This window comes from Colius striatus, chromosome 6 (genome assembly GCF_028858725.1).
Source record: "Colius striatus isolate bColStr4 chromosome 6, bColStr4.1.hap1, whole genome shotgun sequence".
Classification (NCBI taxonomy): Eukaryota; Metazoa; Chordata; class Aves; order Coliiformes; family Coliidae; genus Colius; species Colius striatus.
Window position 1 is genome coordinate 29,097,186 of NC_084764.1, and position 18,971 is coordinate 29,116,156.

The window sequence follows — 18,971 nt, forward strand, 5'->3', positions numbered from 1 at the left end:
TTCTGTGAAGTTATTGAATGTGTTAATATTCAGGACAAGCAGAGACCTATAACCCATGCTTTTGAAAAATCCTATCATACCAATACATTTTTTCTCTACTTTCTAAAATTTTTTATTTTAAGTTTCGTATCTCATTCTATGGAGTGCTGACTCAATATCTTATCACGATGCAGGTGATATTCAGTAAGAGTTATTAAAATGGAGAGATATATATATATATACATATACACTTAAATTAAAACCCCTTTGATATTCGATGTATATTTTATCTATCCTACTGCAGCCCAGTGTCTGGTAGATGTTATTACTGACCTCATCCAGAGGTTTAGAAACAATATGGTTACGTTCATCTGGTACAGCTCTTATGACAGTGAGCATCACAACATGTGAAGAAAACAGCAATCCTGTTTTGAACTTGTGCAAATTAGTTTTCACAGCACTACCCCTTTGGTCTCATTGCCTTTGATTGACTGTATTTGCTGGATTCAAATGTGAACAAATCCAAAAATTGATGAGATACTTGTATTTGGATATATCTCACTGACCCTTCATCTGATACTCCTGAAAACAATATACATGTAGAATTTCTGCAGTTCCTAGAGCTCAAGATACCTGGTGAGTGTACTTTGGGCCTTTGTGTGATACGCTCAAGAGCTTCACCTCCAGAGCAACTACAGGATACAGAAATAATAGGAAAATGGAAAAGAGATACTTTAATATCAGAAGGACTGTAAAGTGGTATTATAAATGTTCAGGATGTTAAATTAAATCCATAGACCCAATGTCCCTAATTTTTGAATACATTCAGAATTTGAAACTAGAGTTTTGAAAATGCTCTTCCTTTTGGAATAAACTAAGATAAACAAAAAACAGAGACTCAAAAGTTTCATCCTAGTTAAACTTTAGTAAATGAAATTCATTTTTACAATAAAATCAGTTTGTGGAATCTGAGAGCAAGTTAAGCAAAGTGTCCAAATCACTTCAAATAAACAAGTGACAAAATTTTTTAAAAATCACATCACTGGTCCTCTGTTCTAATATAGAGACAGAATGCTGTCTTCGTATTACAGTTATTATCATTATACATACTGAAGGAGGTAAGAGTTGTTCTACTTAAGCTAGAATAATAGAATAATTTCAGTTGGGAAAGACCTTTAAGATCATCAAGTCCGATCTGTCTACCTTCAGAAGAAACACTGAGAAGGCATCAAATTGAAATCATCCTATGGTCTCCAATCTTCTGAACAGGATCTGAGACACACTTAAAATTGGCCCAACTTTCCTAATATTAAGGCATGAATGACAAAAATATCTTGCACTCACTATGCCTTTAGATCCTTGACAAGTCATAGAATCATAGAATCAAGTTTTTCCAATTCTTGTCACACATTTCATATGTGACATAATGGTCACATATCTACTTTGAGTAACACAATTCAATGATACATGGCCTAGAGGTTTACAGCTACAAACGGTTAGGGAGCTCTAGTATGTTATTTTGTATCACATCCCACAGCTCACTGTAAGTGAAGAGTGCAGCAATGAAGAAATGGACATCTCCCCATGAGCAATTCCACCCAGCTGCCAGTTCAAGGGCAAATCAAGTTTCATTGTCAGAATATTGGGAAGGAAAACACAAAGTGGAGAAGTGAAATATGAGTACACTCACAAAAAACCTCACAAATGTGAGTATGTTTTTCCACCATGCCAACAATATAGGGCCAGGAAAAAAAAAATGGATTTATCTCTGGAAAAGTAATCCCTTCAACTCCACTGGCAGTAACAGTGAATGAAGCATTAAGGATACCTCAACTCTCAGCAGCAGCTATCTTTTTCAGCTCCTTTTACACAGTGTCAAAAGTGACATTATGTATGAGGGAGGACAGATAGCTGGAAGAATACCAGAGAGTCTTGATATGGAAGAGATGGGGAAACAAAATCCCTCCTTGTGCTCCTCTGCTGCACATGTGGAGTCCATATTTTTACAAAATGGTCTACACTGTAAATTCCTGTAAATCAGTCTCAACAGATGGCAGATATGGGATAGAAAATAACCAGACAGGAACAAAAAATACAAACTTTCTTTCCTTTAAAACTTTAAGGTAACATTCTAGGAAATAAATATTAGTGGTTGTTCAGTAGAATCCGTATGTATTCATTATGGTTTGGTGGGTTTTTTTTTTTCAGAGTTCTCTGTGTTTCCCTCTACTTTTCAAATAAAGTAGTTTCTTGTACAGCTTCCTATTCTCTGCATTATAATGTCAGAAAATATACTGTCCATTAATCAATAATTTGTGATTTCTTTTCCTCTTCCTGAAATGGAAGAAAAAGAAAAAAAAAAATCCTCCATACATTTGACCTCCAGGAATATTATTAATAAGTCTTCATTTGATAAAATCACAAAGTAATAATCTTATCTTTAGTATCATAGAAATATTAGAATGAAAGGATCCTATGATGGCAGACCTGCCACTCCTCCCGTCTGAGGCAGGATCAATTACTTCACAGAATCAAAGAATGGTCAGGGTTGGAAGGGACCTTTAGAGATCATCTAGTCTACCCCCACTGTTAAAGTAAGTCCACCTATATCAGGTCACACAGGAATGTGTCCAGGCGGGTTTTGAAAACCTCCACAGGAGACATCTGCATTATTTTTGGTCATCTTTTAACTGCTTTGTTTTTAAAGATCCCAGTGTCAAGATTTGTCAGTCTTCTGTTAGTCCAAAACTTAACTATGGTGAAAATGTGAGCTTTCTTCATACACAGTCTAGCTTTCTCAATCCATTGCCTAAATCTTCCTAAAAATTACATTGATTACTTTTCTTGTCCTACTATGGTAGTCAACAATAATGATGGACTACTATCTTTTGTATAATAATGTTACAGTTTCAAGTATTATCATACATTAGTTTCAGTGTTTCTTTCTGGATTAAAATTTACATGTCTGTGAATATTTTTTTTTCCTAATAGATCCTTTTCCTAGATTCTTAAACTGCTTTTTATTAAAAAAAAAAAAAAAAATCTGCTTTAAATGAGGAGCCCAATGCTGGAAACAGTATTTTAACTGAAGCTTCACTTGTGGCAGGCTTACTACACTTTAATCTCTGTTCAAAATAATATTTGGTTTAGTTAGCTAATTTCTAACAATATTTCCCCATTAATGTAGTCCAATTTTCAGATATCGTTTTTCATAAGACTTTTTGATTGTTTCTTCCTTAGTGTAGATCCTTTGTAATAATCTCCATTAAATTTCTTCTTCTGTTTTAGACACATCTGTCATTTTATTGCTTTTTAGTTTCCAGTCCCTGAATCCTGCAATGCAAATTTTAGTTGCAGTTTATTAATAAAGATATTGTATAATATCATACTCAGGAAAGACCTCCTCGGAAATAATGACACTAACTTTTTTCTTCATTTTTAGGTTTTTTTGTCCCATAAGGATTCAGAAATAATTTTAATCATAAACACAGCTCAATGCATCTATCTTGTTTATATTTTATGTATTAATTTTCTGCTGCGTCTTTTGTTTATACTGCTTTGTTGACAATCTATATTAAGTCATGAAGACTAAAGCAAAACACCAAAGAACTTTTCACTATTGCATTTTAAATCCTATTTCAGAAACCTTCCTAAGATTATCCTTTTACAGGTTTAATTAATTCTGAGTTGTTGTAATACTCGTCAAAGTTATTTTATATTTACTCAAGGATATATTTCCTAATTTCTATTCCCCATACTGTATTTTGCTTTATTTAATTCATCTTCTGGTCATTAAAAATTGTCTGATGTGCCAAAGTTATCTTTTCTTATTATCATCTCTATTATGATATTTTTATTATTATCTTTTATCTTTTGTGATGTACAATGGCTGAGATAAAGTAGAAATAAAAAGTGATTTCAAAATGAAAAGTGGAAATACACTGTTCTGAGAATATTTCAGATATCTGTATTTCCACTGTTCTTTTTTATCTTTTTGTTACACAGAGATATTTCTGTTAATACCAGATTCCTTTTGGTTACAACATTTTGCAAGAAGTGTTTCAGAGTGCAGTCAAACTTCATTATTTTATAAAAGAGCACAATTTTAGCATACTTCTTTAGCACAGCTTTCAAATTTTTTTGTCTCTCACTTTGCCTTTCAACACCAGCTGCTCCTGCACCCTAAGTATAGCAATATATCATTTGCACACAAAATTTGTAGAGATATTTTATATCATCCCTAAAAACTAGATACAATTTGACTGAAAAAAGCATACTTTTGTTTGTTTATGAACATAGAGATCTGTTTGAAAATAAGATAATATAGCTATAGTTATTAGCTAGAAATATCTTACAATTATTTGCTAGTAAACAAAAGGATCTTATCAGCATCCTGTGACCAATGTTTCTGTTTGAACTGAGTATGCAACATATAAAGTTATCTCAAAGTTTTCTACCTGTTATGAAAACTTGAATAGATAACTTTGTCAAATTATCTGTATAGCTTCTCATGCACTGGGAATCTAAATAATTTATTTATTTACATTTTTGATGACTTAAAGAAATTTCATGTTTGCAAGAGTCCTTCTATAAACAATTCATAGATTAAACTTCTTAAACAACCACTCATCAGTTTTCCTAGTGTACACAGGGAAAATAAATTAGTAGTCAGACAGAATATCTGCATTTTAAAATGTACTGATTATAATTTAGGATCCCTAAGGAAGGCTGTTCCACCGTCCCTTACAGTTGCTATTGGGGTGATGCTGTCAGTAGATGCATCTTTGGGTCTCTCTGGATCAGTAAGGTTCTCCAAAAGTGACTTTTTAGAGGCATAATTCAGTTTTATCTAGGATGGTAGACTCCAGGGCAGTCTTATCACAGGACTGAATGTTCTCCATGTAAATTCAGCAAATTCAAAAAATTTACTGATAGCAAAGTTCAAGATTAAAATTTTGTCCCTTTTTCCGCACTTCACAAAATCTGTAGGGTGAATAGCCTACATAGCATTATCTGTACTCTGAGCATGCAAGACTGTATGCTATTATGGTAAGAACAGTCTTAGCAGGGATTCAGCAGCATGTCTCTCTTCTAAAAAAGTTCCTAGAGTCAGAGTATAGGAATATCACACTCACAGTATCTGCTTTGTGATCCATGAGCCTCTGAGAACTCTGATACTCCACATGGGAGACCAATTCTCTGTTTACAGTATCACAGCTGCTTCATTTCCTGCTGCTGCTGGGCAGTGAATCTGGATAATATCTTGAAGAACTACTGCCATGAATAGCTTTCACCTGACAGTCAATTCAATGATAGTCAGAAGTAACTGAACATTCTTGGGTTATTCAGGAAAGGATATTCAGCAGATACATGGCAAGATATAGCCTCCAAGGTAGCAAATATAAACTAGTATCTGAGACCTTAAAGCAACCGGTTACTTGCGTACCTTATTATTCTACTTACACACCTTGTTCTCCTACTTCCCTGGATACACAAGGACAGTGAGCATTTAATCTTTAGAACATGCCTTTAAAGGATGGAAAAGAAGAACCTGGTGAGGTGAAATAGATCTCAAGGACCTTTTATGATTTGGGGCAGCCGGATAGGAAGGATTAATGACACTGAAGAGTAGACTAATTGCTCAGCCTGTTAATTCATGAGCAACAAATCTCTTCACATTATACAGAGTTGGAAAAAGTCCAAATTAAACAACAATTTATAGTATTATAAATGTTTTAGTGGGCATTTGATTTTACTTACTTTATTTATTGTAAAAAACATACTCTGTAATGTCAGACAAGGTGACAGAACTACTAACTGTTTTTGCTAAGGTGATATAATTTTCTGGCATTTTATGAAGATGAATAACATACTTTGAATTGTTTCTGAAGGAAATAGCTGAGCTTTGATTATAGTATTTGTTATTAATTATTCTGGTAGAGAAAAATATTGCCAGCATGAAGGACTAAAAATACAAGGATTCAGCACATTTTTAGCTCATGGTAATCTCTGGCTCTTTTTAATTCTTTCTTGTGTTTTGAACCTTTACAAATTTTAATTTTTAGCATTTATTTCTTTCCACAAAGCACCATGAAAAGAAAGGTGAAGTGCATCTTACTGAAAGGTCAAAAAGGGAATCTTTAAGGAAAACATCAGTCTAAAATCAAGCTCAAAATAACAGGCAGTACTACAATAATTCTGTAGCCAAGAATATGTTTACCTAATTTCTATTACTAAGAAAGCATTTTCAGGATTATTAACTATGCCACAAATACACTACTACACTGAAGTGTCATACTTTAGTTTTCATTTTCCTAACCTCTATTTCTCAGTCACCCAAAAGTAGTGAAAGGTATAGGTTTTTTCCCTTCAAATAGCCTTTATCATAACTCTATTCAAGCAAGTAAAATTGGTCTAAAATTAGTTTTATGATTCATCAATTATTTCTGCAGAAATAATTTTGTAAATGCACACAGACACAAGAAATTATATTATACACATATAAAAGTACATCTATTTATCCATACAACAATTTGGCAATTAACATTACTTTTTGAAATAAAATTAGCTTGCTCTTATTCCTTTGGTTAATTCAGTTCATGTTCCCTCATGGAATTGGAATTGCTTTGTGGAGGCTGTGAGCTGATTTTAATCAGGTAGAAACCGGAGCTTCCTCTTTTCTCATAGCTTTCCTTGTGTCTGTGATACTCTGTCTCAGTTCTCGGGCAAAAAGTATTGCCTTTAGGATATAGGTCATAGATTTTGAATGTTCAGAAAGTAAAGACTTATTCTGAAACAGGAAAAGCAAAGTTTCTGTCTAGCCAATACCCTGCTCAATAAAAGTAGCACTTCTCCATATAGAAAGCTGTATGGGCAAATACCTCAGAGCAAACAGCAACAGATAAAGGAATTTTCATTTGTAGACCAAAAATATTGAAATATAATAATTTATAAATTATTATGATTTTTTAAAATCTACAACTATTTCTTCTTTGCTAAAGCAAAGATACCATTGGAAGCAGTTAGAAAGTTACTGCCTATATTCCCTATTTCTCCACTAAATGATAGAATTATAGCTTTGACACAGGATATTTTATCATACTTGCATATCCCTTTAAATTTGAGGATAGCTATCAAGATCTCCAGTATGTAACAAGTTACAAAATATTTCCATGGACGCTTTTTTATTTGGTTAGTCTTGTTTTCTGTTGTGATTGTGGTTTGTGAGTTGGGATTTTTTTAACTAAGACTTGAACCTAGAGAGTGCTTCATGTGCGTATATCACAGCATGAAGTGAGAATCTGGTTCGCTGTCCACAAGTTCACCTATATGGGCATCTAGCTACTTTGAGTGAGAAAAGGAACACGCAGGTAAAAGTCTTAAGTTATTTATAAGGTGATGTCCATAAAAGCTGAAAAGTGTCTCATTTGGTATTACCTTGATAATGAGCAACTTGTTCTCATCTCTTGTATCATATTCCTCTGAAATTTACTTTACGTGTATACACATGAAAAGCAAGTTTATTCCAAAATTCTGCCACTTTCTTTTTGCATCATTCCCCCACCTCTAAAAAGCTAGACAGCCATCATTTATTCAGAGAACCAGGTATCCTTAGAAATATTGATTTTTTTTTTTTACCTTATCCCAAAGTAAATGAAACTAAAAGAAACTAAATCAATTGAATTAATTTATTCATTACATTTAGTTCACCTAATTGGTCATGTTAATATAAAGTTTATACATTTCTTCTGTTAAACATCTCTACAAGCAAGTAGAGAAGCTACTCAACAAGTAGAAAGGCTAACAGGTTCATACTGAATTCAGGACAATTCATAAAATTCCTCCTGTCTTGGCACTGATCAACCTCATATTCCAATCCCCTACCTAAACCTTCTGTATCTATCTCTTTTCAGTGTAGATGTTTCCATTTGTTGCTATTCCTGCCACCATGGTGTGTGCCTTAAGAAAATGTCACATTTTGCAACTTCATAATTCTTTTCATTGTGAATTGCTTTGCCACATGAGGTCAAGAAAGCTTAGTGCTGAAAGAAATCAGGGTCTCCATCATTTTTTTAAATTTATTTAATCCTGTTAAACATATAAGCTAAAACAGTGCTTGCACTTTTCCTCTCTTGTTTTCTCTCTTGCAAAAATATTGTCAAGTCTCTTGAGCTCCTTTAGAGCAAAACGAAACTAACTTAAGCCCCTATTTTCTTATGCCTCCACTGCTCTGGAAATAACAGAAACTATCAGTTTCCACTCAAACAGTTGAAACAAAACCTAAAGCTGATGTATGCATACCAGTACAATTCCATGAAAACCTCGGTCCAAAAGAGCTTATTTTCATTATCTAATCTGACCAAGTATTTGTTTGTCAGGAAAATTCATCTTAAGCAATTTAAGATCTATACCTAATGTATAGAACCACACGTTAGAGCATAATGCACATCTAGAGTGATCCCTGGAAAAAAAATAGATACAAAACTCTTGCTAATACTGCACACTGATTAAAACACAAAATTTCCTTTTAAGACTCATGCATGGTTTTGAATTTGGTGTTGGTTTGTAGTAGGGGTAGAAAAAATAGTTTTCACACTCTTTCCTATGTTAATTAAATACATGTTTCTCCTAATGGGTTTTGGGTTTGCTACGCCACCTTGTGCAGTGCAGAAATCTAACATTTCTTATTATTACGTACATGTGTGATACAGTTTCTGCATTACAAATTCAGTATGTACAAGGCTTGAATTCTGGAAAAGGAAGATGAAATAGTGCATCGCTAAGTATTTTAATTACTTATCCATATTTTAATAGTGAGATTAATGTTTTGTCAAACCTTCAACCCAACATATTCAAACTCAGATTTTGTTTGGTTTTTTTGGATCCACAGTCTTCACTTATGTAGTTTAGACAGATATTTGAAAATGTTGCCATTAACCTTAAAAATTCCTTTACCCTCACTTATACTTGCTCATAGACATAATTACTCCACAGACTAAATCTGTTGTGAGGAAGAGTACCCAAGTGCCAGAATCTATTTGATAACAGCACTGAGATTTTAATCCTCCTCACTCATGGTACAGATTCAGACTGTGTACTGAACCTTCTGTCTATGTATTCTCCCTTTTACAACAATTTATGCATAATCATTTTGTACCATATTTTCATTTTTAAGCGACTTTTATTTTCTTATTCATGGTGCATTTGTCATTCTGTCTTTTTTTTTTTTGTAGGAGCAATAGACTTTTACCTATTATTGTCTTGCATCTTTTGGTTTTGGTTACCAAGACGTACAATTTATTTTGTCTGGAATTTCAAGAGAAAATGGTAACAATCTTCTGAATGCCTCTTATGAGTAACAATAAATTATATGCTTCAATTAATTATATCTTTTCTTGGATTTTAAGTGAATAGACTTTTGTCCTAAGTTATGCTGTAAAATGCTGTAAAACATTAAATTATGTATTTCTTTTTCTGTTTTTCCTTGAGGAAAGTGAGATCTGGAGGAATAAAAAATCAACTTTGTCTTCACTTATAAGCTGGTCTAAAAAACGTTATTATCATTTTCCTGAAAATCTTTTTCTCTCTAAAACACAGTGGAACTACAGTAATGATATTTTCCCTTTATTTAGTATGACTCAAATTTACAAGGACTAAATAATAATGGTACGGTTCATTTTATAATAATTTAGATTATTACTCAAAGAAAATTTTCTCAGCTCTCTACATTCAGAAGAGGTTCTGGCTGATTAAACAGCATGAAGGGTGTTGAAGACATCCTAATGGCAAGGGAATTCCAAAACAGTGAGGGAGAGATATGAAGTTCTTAGACTAACTCCAAACTAACCAAATAGCCATGCAATGTGACCCACTGTGTGCCAATTGCACACAGAAGCATGTGCAGCTTATCTCAACATGTGCAGAGCAGTTTGTGAGCCAACTGGTTGATGTAGTCTGAGAGAAAAGAGGACCCTGGGGAGAGGTGTAGAATCAAAAGTGCACTTAAACAGCAGTGGTGTTTCTTTTTCTTCTGACTGCATTCCTTCCGTCTGTTGTTGTTTCAGGCTTTTAATTTTAAATATAGTTACATTAACTTCTCATAAGATAATAGTTGGTCCATCTCCAGATACGTATTCTGAGATGATATCTTCTGTTTCTGAATAGTTGACTCACAATTTTATTTTCTACAAGGGAACATGAAGGATGGCAGATTATCAACTTGGTAACATGTATTTCAGTCCAAGTTCTGATTTTTTTCATTATTGGCATAATTACTGAAGGAAACGGGGACTTAAATTACATTGAGCTTGTTATGGAGAGTTAAAGCACCACTTGCTCTGGATTATTTTTCTCATTTTGCTTGAGGCTATGATATGAAGAAAATACGGGTCTTACATTTGATTAGACAGGCCCATGTATACAACTGCCTCTAGAAGAAGACTTCTTCTCCCAGGGGAAGGCTAATGAACAGATACCTAGCAGTGAAAATTCATGGGTTCTACCTACAAAAAAAGTATGTTAAAATATGACCTTTAATTTTCCAGAGAGGGTTTTGCACCTCAACTGTAAACTCCAGTGACATCTGGAGCAATCCATCTGGAACAAGGCAGGTCTTTAATTTCTTTTCCTCATATAGGTGATGAACTTTGGGGAAAAAAGTACCCTCTATTTACAAAAAGGTAAGGGCTGTAGGTTCAGTTGTGGTTTAACCCTAGGAAGAAAATTAACTCTTTCTCAGATTAAACTAGGACAAACTGCTTTTAAGATTCACAAATGCTTTTTTTTTTTAATATAAAATACTTGTTATGGTTTAAAATTTGTAAAATATCTCTTCTCCCACAGAGATACTGATTTTTTTTTTCCCTCTTATGCTTTTCTTGCTGTTTCAAATTCTGAACATCTCACAAATAGATTCCAAATTCTAATTAAAAGAAAAGTCTGATATAACATGAAAGATATTTCAAACTTTTCATTGCAAATGAAAAGAAACAATAACATTTTTTTTTTTTTACAAAAAGGTCTGAAGTAGATTACAGGACATTAATAAACAACTACACAAAAATCTATCATCTGACAGTAGCTGAAGTCTAAATTTTAGCAAGTATTAAATATAACTTTTCACAAGCATTTCCTTGGACAAAACTTTCATCTATTTGAAAACCTTTATTCACCTTCATGTGTAACATATTTACAGAAATGTTCATGTCAGATATAGTTACTATAAAAGACAGAATTTTCTTATTTGGAGGTCATCTAGTCACAGAACAAAACCATTTTACTGGGGTGACACAATTCTTTATTCAAACAGTGAGTTACTGCCAGCAATATTTAAATCATTCATGAGCCAAACAAAAGTTGACATTTGTTTTCACAAAGTTTTGACATAAATTTATGAATTATGAAGTAAGTCACCATAATCAAAGGTACATAAAGATCATTCAAGACACTGTAAAATTATGCATGTGATTAGGGAAAGGAAAAAACAGTAGTGACTGCAAGAGTAAAATGTGATACTTGACAATTTTAATTCCTGACTGCTAATCTCCTACTGCTAATCTCCCACTAAAGGAATACACCCAATTAGAAACATGCACAGGATAACAGACTCTGAACGCTTGCAAATTTGTACATGAATAAAGGAGTTAAAATCGTACTTGTTTTCAGCCTAAATGAATTCAAGGCCAGTATTATTCATTTCTTTATTTTCTCACGTTATCTGCTTTTTCCCATGGGACAAATAATATGCACTCTTCACTCCATTTTACTTGAAAAAATTTTAAATGTCTTCAAATATTTTGTAGAAAGATATCTGTCTTACATCTACAATCTACTTCAAGAGAAAACATTGTAGCAAACGTTAATTAGCTTCCTTAGGTGAACAACTAAACAGAGAACATCAATGTAGTGGTTTATTCCAAATGCAGTGTTGCTGCCACACAATTTAGACTGAAAACACCATAATTAGGCTGCAACACAGGAGTCTAAAGTCCCATTAGCTCTCTTGATACATCCAAGTTTTGTCACCTCCACCAGTGGCAACGTAATATAACACTACAACTTGTTAAACTCCTGACCTTTCCTAAGGATGCCAAAGTACTTTTCTGATGTCCAAACTATTTAGATGGAACAGAAATGGGGTCATCTATCAGCTTAAATAGACCATGCAACAGCCTCAAGTTAGTAATACTGCCTACCAAAATCATCTTGATTTAGAAATATTCTAAAGTGAGCAGTGAATAGTCTACTGCTCACTCCCTTTAGAACTTCTTTGTCTTAGCTTACACTATGCATTTTCAAAAATCTGGTAAATGATTCTATTATTTCATTGATATGTAACAACCTGAAGATTTAAGTAAAGTTAGATTATGGGAGCAACAATGAAAAGTGACATAGATAGTTTCTCTCTCTTCAGGAGGATATAAAGTAATTGCAGCTCAGCTACTGAGTGTTCATGGAGGACTGCACTTCATAGACCTATGGACAGTACTTGGAACAAACTACGTTGCATGTAAGCTCTAAGTACTGCTCATAGTCTTTCATTACATAAAATTAGATTGTACTGTCCAAAGGCATCTTCAGAGACTTCTACATAAGTTTTCTTTTTCCCCTCAGAGTATCTTCTCTAACTGTCTAGTCAAAACAAAACTCACTAGCATTGGATTATACCAATAGAATACCATTCTATTGGTATTGGTATTTGCAAGAATATCATTCTTGCAAATATATATGATATATATTTTTATAATGCTATTAAAGTTCTTTCAAAGACCAGGCAGTTAATTAAAAATAACAAAAGCAGATGCTTTTCCTTTGATTAATATGATCTTAGTGATGTCAAAACCAGCAATCCTTTGAACAATTTTTAATATGAAATTTGCATCTATTCAATGTTCATAAATCAAAATTGTTTTCTGAAGTTTTTTGATATATCAAAATTACCATAATGTTGACCTTCTTTTCCCCTTCATTTAAATAGTGGTGGGCTTTGACATAAAAAATACTCATGTGTATAACACAAAATTACTAAAATATAAATTATTTTCCTCAGATAAACATTCACATCACAGAATCATGATAGGATTACAGAATGGTTTGGGCTGGAAGGGAAGTTAAAGATCACCTAGTACCTTGTCACAGGCAGCGACACTTTCTATTGGCCCAGGTTTCTCAAAACCCCTGGCCTTCAGCACTTCCAGGGATGAAATACCCACAACTTATCCAGAAAAACTGCTCCAATGCATCACCACTCCCACAGTAAAGAACTTTTTCCTAATAACTAGTCTAAATCTATCCTCTTTCAGTTTAAAAACATTAATTATCATTCCGTCACTACATGCCCTTGTAAAGTGTCCTCTTTGGTTTTCTTGTGGGCCCCCTTTAGGCACTGGAAGGTTGCTATAAGGTATTCCCAAAGTCTTATATTCTCTAGTCTGAACAACCCCAACTCTTTCAGACTGCTCCACTCTCCAAATAGTAGTCTACTATTTTAACATCTTTGTTTCTTATTTATGAAAATATAACAACTTCCTCCTAGTCAGGAATTTTCAAGTATTCTGACAACAATAAAGAATTCATTTTTACTGTCATAACTTTTGTAGACAGCATCAGTATTCATACTTTATTAAACTGAGACTGACCAGAGAAGTCATATGGTAATTTTTCTGTTGTGTATATGGATACTTAAAAAAGCATGGTTGCTGTCATTACTTAGTTTTTTCAGTTACTCACAGACATGGAATGGAAATTGCCTTCCAGAAGCATTACTGCCAGTAAAATTCAAATTCAACAAAAAAGTCCAAAGGATGAGAACGTCGCCGAGACAACCATATAATAAGCCTCTTTTGAGTAGCACAAACTACGTAAAAAAAATGAATAATGTAGGCCATGTAGGTGCTTGTCCTCTACTGTTAATGGAATAGAGCAGGAGAGAGTAAAAATTTAATATATCTCTCCCAATGGCAGAAGACACTTAGGAAATGTCTCAGAAAATAATGAATGGTATCTTATACTATATACATTTTCAAGAAAATAGATTTCTACCCTTAAAACAGTCTTCTTGAAACAGGAAATATTGACATATTCCAGAATAATAAAAAGAGAATCATTCACGATGTAGTTTAGGTTCAAATTTCTCCCTTATTAATATACAGACAAATCTCAAGAAAGACAGTAAGAGATCCTCTCCTGAAAAACATTAAAAATCCATTTTTGTATGAGGGGTTAAGATTAAGTCCTTGCTGAGTCAACAAAGCAAAGACTTCAAAAAGGTTCCCCCCCTTTCAGGTTACTGACTAAACTATCTAGTCCGGTCTGGATTTTGTGCCTGTTAATGTTACAACAAAAAACCCTCAATCTTTCAGAACAGTCATACTATTTCCTGCAAAGAAAGGCGTCTAAGAAATCACCATTCTGATAGAAAAATAAGTTTTTCCAAAAAATCTCAGTTATTAGGTCATCTCCCTTAATAATTTACTTCAATTACTTTACAATAGAGTTTTGTTTGTTTGTTTGTTGGTTTTTCTTTTCTATAGTGCATAATAAAGTAGTACTCCACTACAATAGGTAAAAATATTTTTTAAGTTCCATGTATTAAAAGTTAACGCTTAGACTTTTCTGGTATGATAACACCTTTTGTAATGATGGAGTCTTGAGCTGATCATGACAGAAATTGTATCTAATAAAACATGAAACCTGCAAGGTAATTAACCCATTACTTTGCTGTAATTGTGTTTGCTATATGGAGTATTACATTGTTCACTTTTCTGCTCTGACAGGAGGACTCCACAAAACCAGAAAACTTACCAAAAAAAAAAAAAGTCTTTCCCTCAAAGAAGCAGTTCACAGAAACAGGTCCTTATTTAAACCAAATGGAGATAGTTAAAGACAGAGAGTGAAAACCATAAGTTAAGAAAAGGAGGTAAAGTTCATAGAAACAAGCAAGAAAATAGCAATAAAGAGAAAACTGATGAAAATTTTAAAAAATAGAAATGTCAATGTATTTTTCTGTAGTTTGTACGAAAACTGCATTTATCTCAATGGTTCTGGACTCAGCTCTGACCCAGGGAAGGTCTCACTGCACACTATTCTTCAATCTCTTCACTCATCACTATATCCAGTTTTTCAAAGGAAAAGAAACATCAGATTGTCTTCTCCAGGGCCCTGAAATGGAGATGAATCTCTATGCTTTTCCTTCTCTGTAGTGGTTTATGTGCTGATTGAAGCAGATATGAGGAAATTGGACCAAATGCTGGTGTTAAATCCATTAGCACAATGACCTGCCTTTGTGAAGGAAAAAAAAAAAAAACCCAAAAACCTAGAACTTTAACAGCATGTGCAAGGAAAAAATGTACAATGAGGACACTTAGCCCCTTTGTGAGTTATTACCCTACTAAGTATTTGTTTAAAAGTTTCACCATAGGTAGAGACTTGGAACATGCTACAACTTGTATTCTGAAGTTATTTAACAGTGTTCTCTTAAAACATCGTATAATTGGAACATTAACTATTTGATTAATAGAGATTAATAAAAGAAAAAAAAAAAGCTCTGTCCTTTGACATGGATTTTTTTGTGAGTCACAGTATCTTAAATGCATATCATGCAATCATTTTCCACAAAAGAGGTGTTAAAACACAGAAACTACTTCAATCAACCACATGATTGAAAAAAATTAAATATTTCAGTATATATATTTCCAGAATTACATATAAATTTCTAGAAACCTATTGCTAGAATTAAAAGGCATCATTGTTGAGGTGGGAAGAGACTCATAAGTACTATAGATTTTATTACAGTTGTTTATTTTCTCCAAAGCATGAAAAGTTCAGTGCTTGAGAGTATCAGCCATTATCCTGACTCTACTATTAGATTTGAAACTGCAATACCAAAGTCAAAGCAAGACAAATACTCTGTGGCGTGCTCTACAGTCTGTGACCTTTTGTAAGGAGTTAGTGAAGCCCTGTCTGCTTGCTAAGCTGTGAACTGATACATACTCATGTGCTGCTGGTCTCTTGGGAAAGAGGCTACACATGTTGGAACCAAGGGAGTCGCTAACAGTGGACTGTACAAAGAGATCTTGCAGTCTCCTCTGTAAGGGTGATGAAGTAGCTGTAAGTACTGCACATGCTCTCTACCTTCCCTGGAATATTAACATTGCCAAAGAGTGCTATAAAATAAACAAATTTTGGATAAAAATATCCTTAGGATCTAGAAGCAAGACAGAATGTAAAGCTTTTTGTGTGGAGGCAGGGGGAGGTTAAAAAGAACATAGGAAAAGGATAGTATCTCCAGAATTCTTAAAAAGGAGCTGCCTCATTCTGAAAGGAAAGGTAAGAAGACCACTTTGTGACTGGCACACTGAATTGTGGCCCCCAGAGGATGCTTCCAGCTGTTACAGTCACTCTTGAAATGTAAGCAGTATAGACATATGATGAAGAGCTCTTCAAGCTTGTTGGCAACCAAGTCCAGCTTTGGTCAGAGGTAAGGACAGGAATTTTGATATTCTTCTATCTGATGATCTAGGACTTCTCCAAGGTGTTTTGTTGGAATATACTTAGATCCTTTAGTTAGCATTTGTTCCACCTGCTTGTCCTTCACTAATAGTTTCATATCTTACTGATGCTTAACAGAGACTTCACAAAGAAATTGAGTTTCTAAGAATTCTGTTTTCAGGGTAGAAATTTGTTTTCTTGCAAATGTATATAGTACAAACCATGTAAAAGAAGTGACACTGCCTCTCTCACTGAGGGAAGAGTTCTACTAAATAATGTTATTGTAAGATATCAGAGAATCCATATGGGATAAAGATATTATAAATGAAAACCCCAGAAAAAGACACTCATTAAGTTCAGCTACTCTTACAGCTATCTATTATGTGAGAAATTCTGACTTGTAGTTTGGTCATGGTGCTGTAGAGAGAAGCAGAGACAATACATTTTGTAGGATTTCTCTAGAATTGCACTTGACCAAACTGCACTTTTTGGCTACTAGCCATGTAAATGATCTCCTAAAATGAGCTCACCTCATGCTGTCTCAATCTTGTTGTTGCCAAGCAGTTGTCATTAAAGGGAATAAGGTGATTGCTGAGACTGAGTGCAATGTAGTGTAAAACATTCTTGTTACTAAAAAGTTGGTTTTGAGGTTGCAGCTTCAGTCTTTGGCAGTAAGCCTGATGTGGTGCACAAACAACATGCAGTATTCCTAGAAAATACAGACTGTCTGCTGTCAGAATCAGCCTATGAATACATGAACAAAAATGAGACAGGCATAATTCAAAAGCAACCTGCCTTTCAACATATGGCAATGCTACAGTGTCCCACACAATCTATGAAATAGCATAGCTAATAAAAAGAGGGCCTCACGCATTAAAGGAAGAATATTTAATTTCATTTATTATTTTCTAGTAGAAAGTACTGTGTAGTAGAGGTATGGTTATGGAGGTGATCCACACATGCCAGACTGCCATGCAGTAATTTATTTATATATACACATCTAAAGTGTATGTAACTGACGATGGAAAAAGAGCAACACTATGCAAAGAGGAACTTTCTCAGAAAGTTTCACAACATCCATCAAAGACTCTCCAAGGCTGAATCTTCCAAGCTATTCTTTCAGGTCAAAAATGTTATTCCATATCATATAGCCCTCATATCTGTAGCACCAAAGGTAGCACCAGAGACGGTAAGCATATTGCTTCTCTCTGTGGAGAGAGTGTATGATGATTTTATTTTCCTACATAAGCACAGTTAATTTTACTATAACAATTTATTGTTGCCTTGCTAGTTATGTGAATTCCATCTTGGAGGTTTGGCATGCTTCACAGATCATCTGTACTGAGAAACTCTTGTATACAGGAGTTTAGTCTGGTAAGTCATGAGTTATAGTCCCTCACTCACTCCCAGTGTGATATGATTTCCAATTTTATACAGAAAATACAGTTTGAGTTGGAAGAGTAATGTGATAATGCATTCAAAAAGTAAGAAACTATCCTCTTGATATCAAGTTAGACAGTAATTGTAATTTCAGAAGAAAATAAATAAAGTACTGTGGAAGAATTCAAAACCCTGTGGCAATACCTTTGTGTATAGAGCCATACAATTCCGAGCTGAGCCATTAGTACTAGCTGAGGAAGACTTGAAGCACAGAGCAAGCATTTAATGCATGCTGGTTTTACTTAAGCATAAGCAGCACATTATTATATAAAAAAACCTCATAGATTTTTCTTAGCTATCATAAACCCTCCTGACATAGTCATTAATGAAGCTTGTGGTAGTCCAGTGAATTTCATGGAGATGAAACAGATTGTATAACAGTCAGCCTTCACTAAGGAGGCTTTATTGATATTCGGCAGTGTAGATAAGTAGCATGCAAGGCAGTAACTTCAGTTTGAATTTTCCTCTGTTAAAATGAATCTCCAGTAGAACTATGAGAATGCTACTTTTGCAACACACACAAACACACACATCCCAGAAGACAGAAGTGTGTAGATGGCTGCAATTTTCTTATTATCTGAAATTTTACTATAGTGTCAGACCATTGTATTACAATACTTTTCTGGAATCTGGACATAACTTATCATTTGGACTTCAAAGCTCTCTTTGGACTTTCAATTCTGCTTGCTACTAAGTAGACAAATACCTAACAGGTTAAATGTAACAATTTTTCCTTTAAATAAAGATCAAACTTCTCTGATCAATGTAGTTTCTGAAATTAGTCTTCTTCTCTACCTTTTTCTCTTTTTAATCCTCTCACACATTCATGTAATCACTAATGTTCCTTAAGTTTGCACACATTTAATTCTTAGAGTTATAGAGAAGCTGACTGATAAAACTTTTTAAGGCTAGATTGCACCACTATAGTCACCTTGTTGAGAAGCAATGTGCTTGCCATCCTAAAGAAGGGTCAAAGGCTCCTAGAGGAAAGAAATCTTCCTCCAGGCTGGTATTTTTTTTATTCTTCATTGAGAGAAACACGTGCAGCAATCCTGCACCTTTCC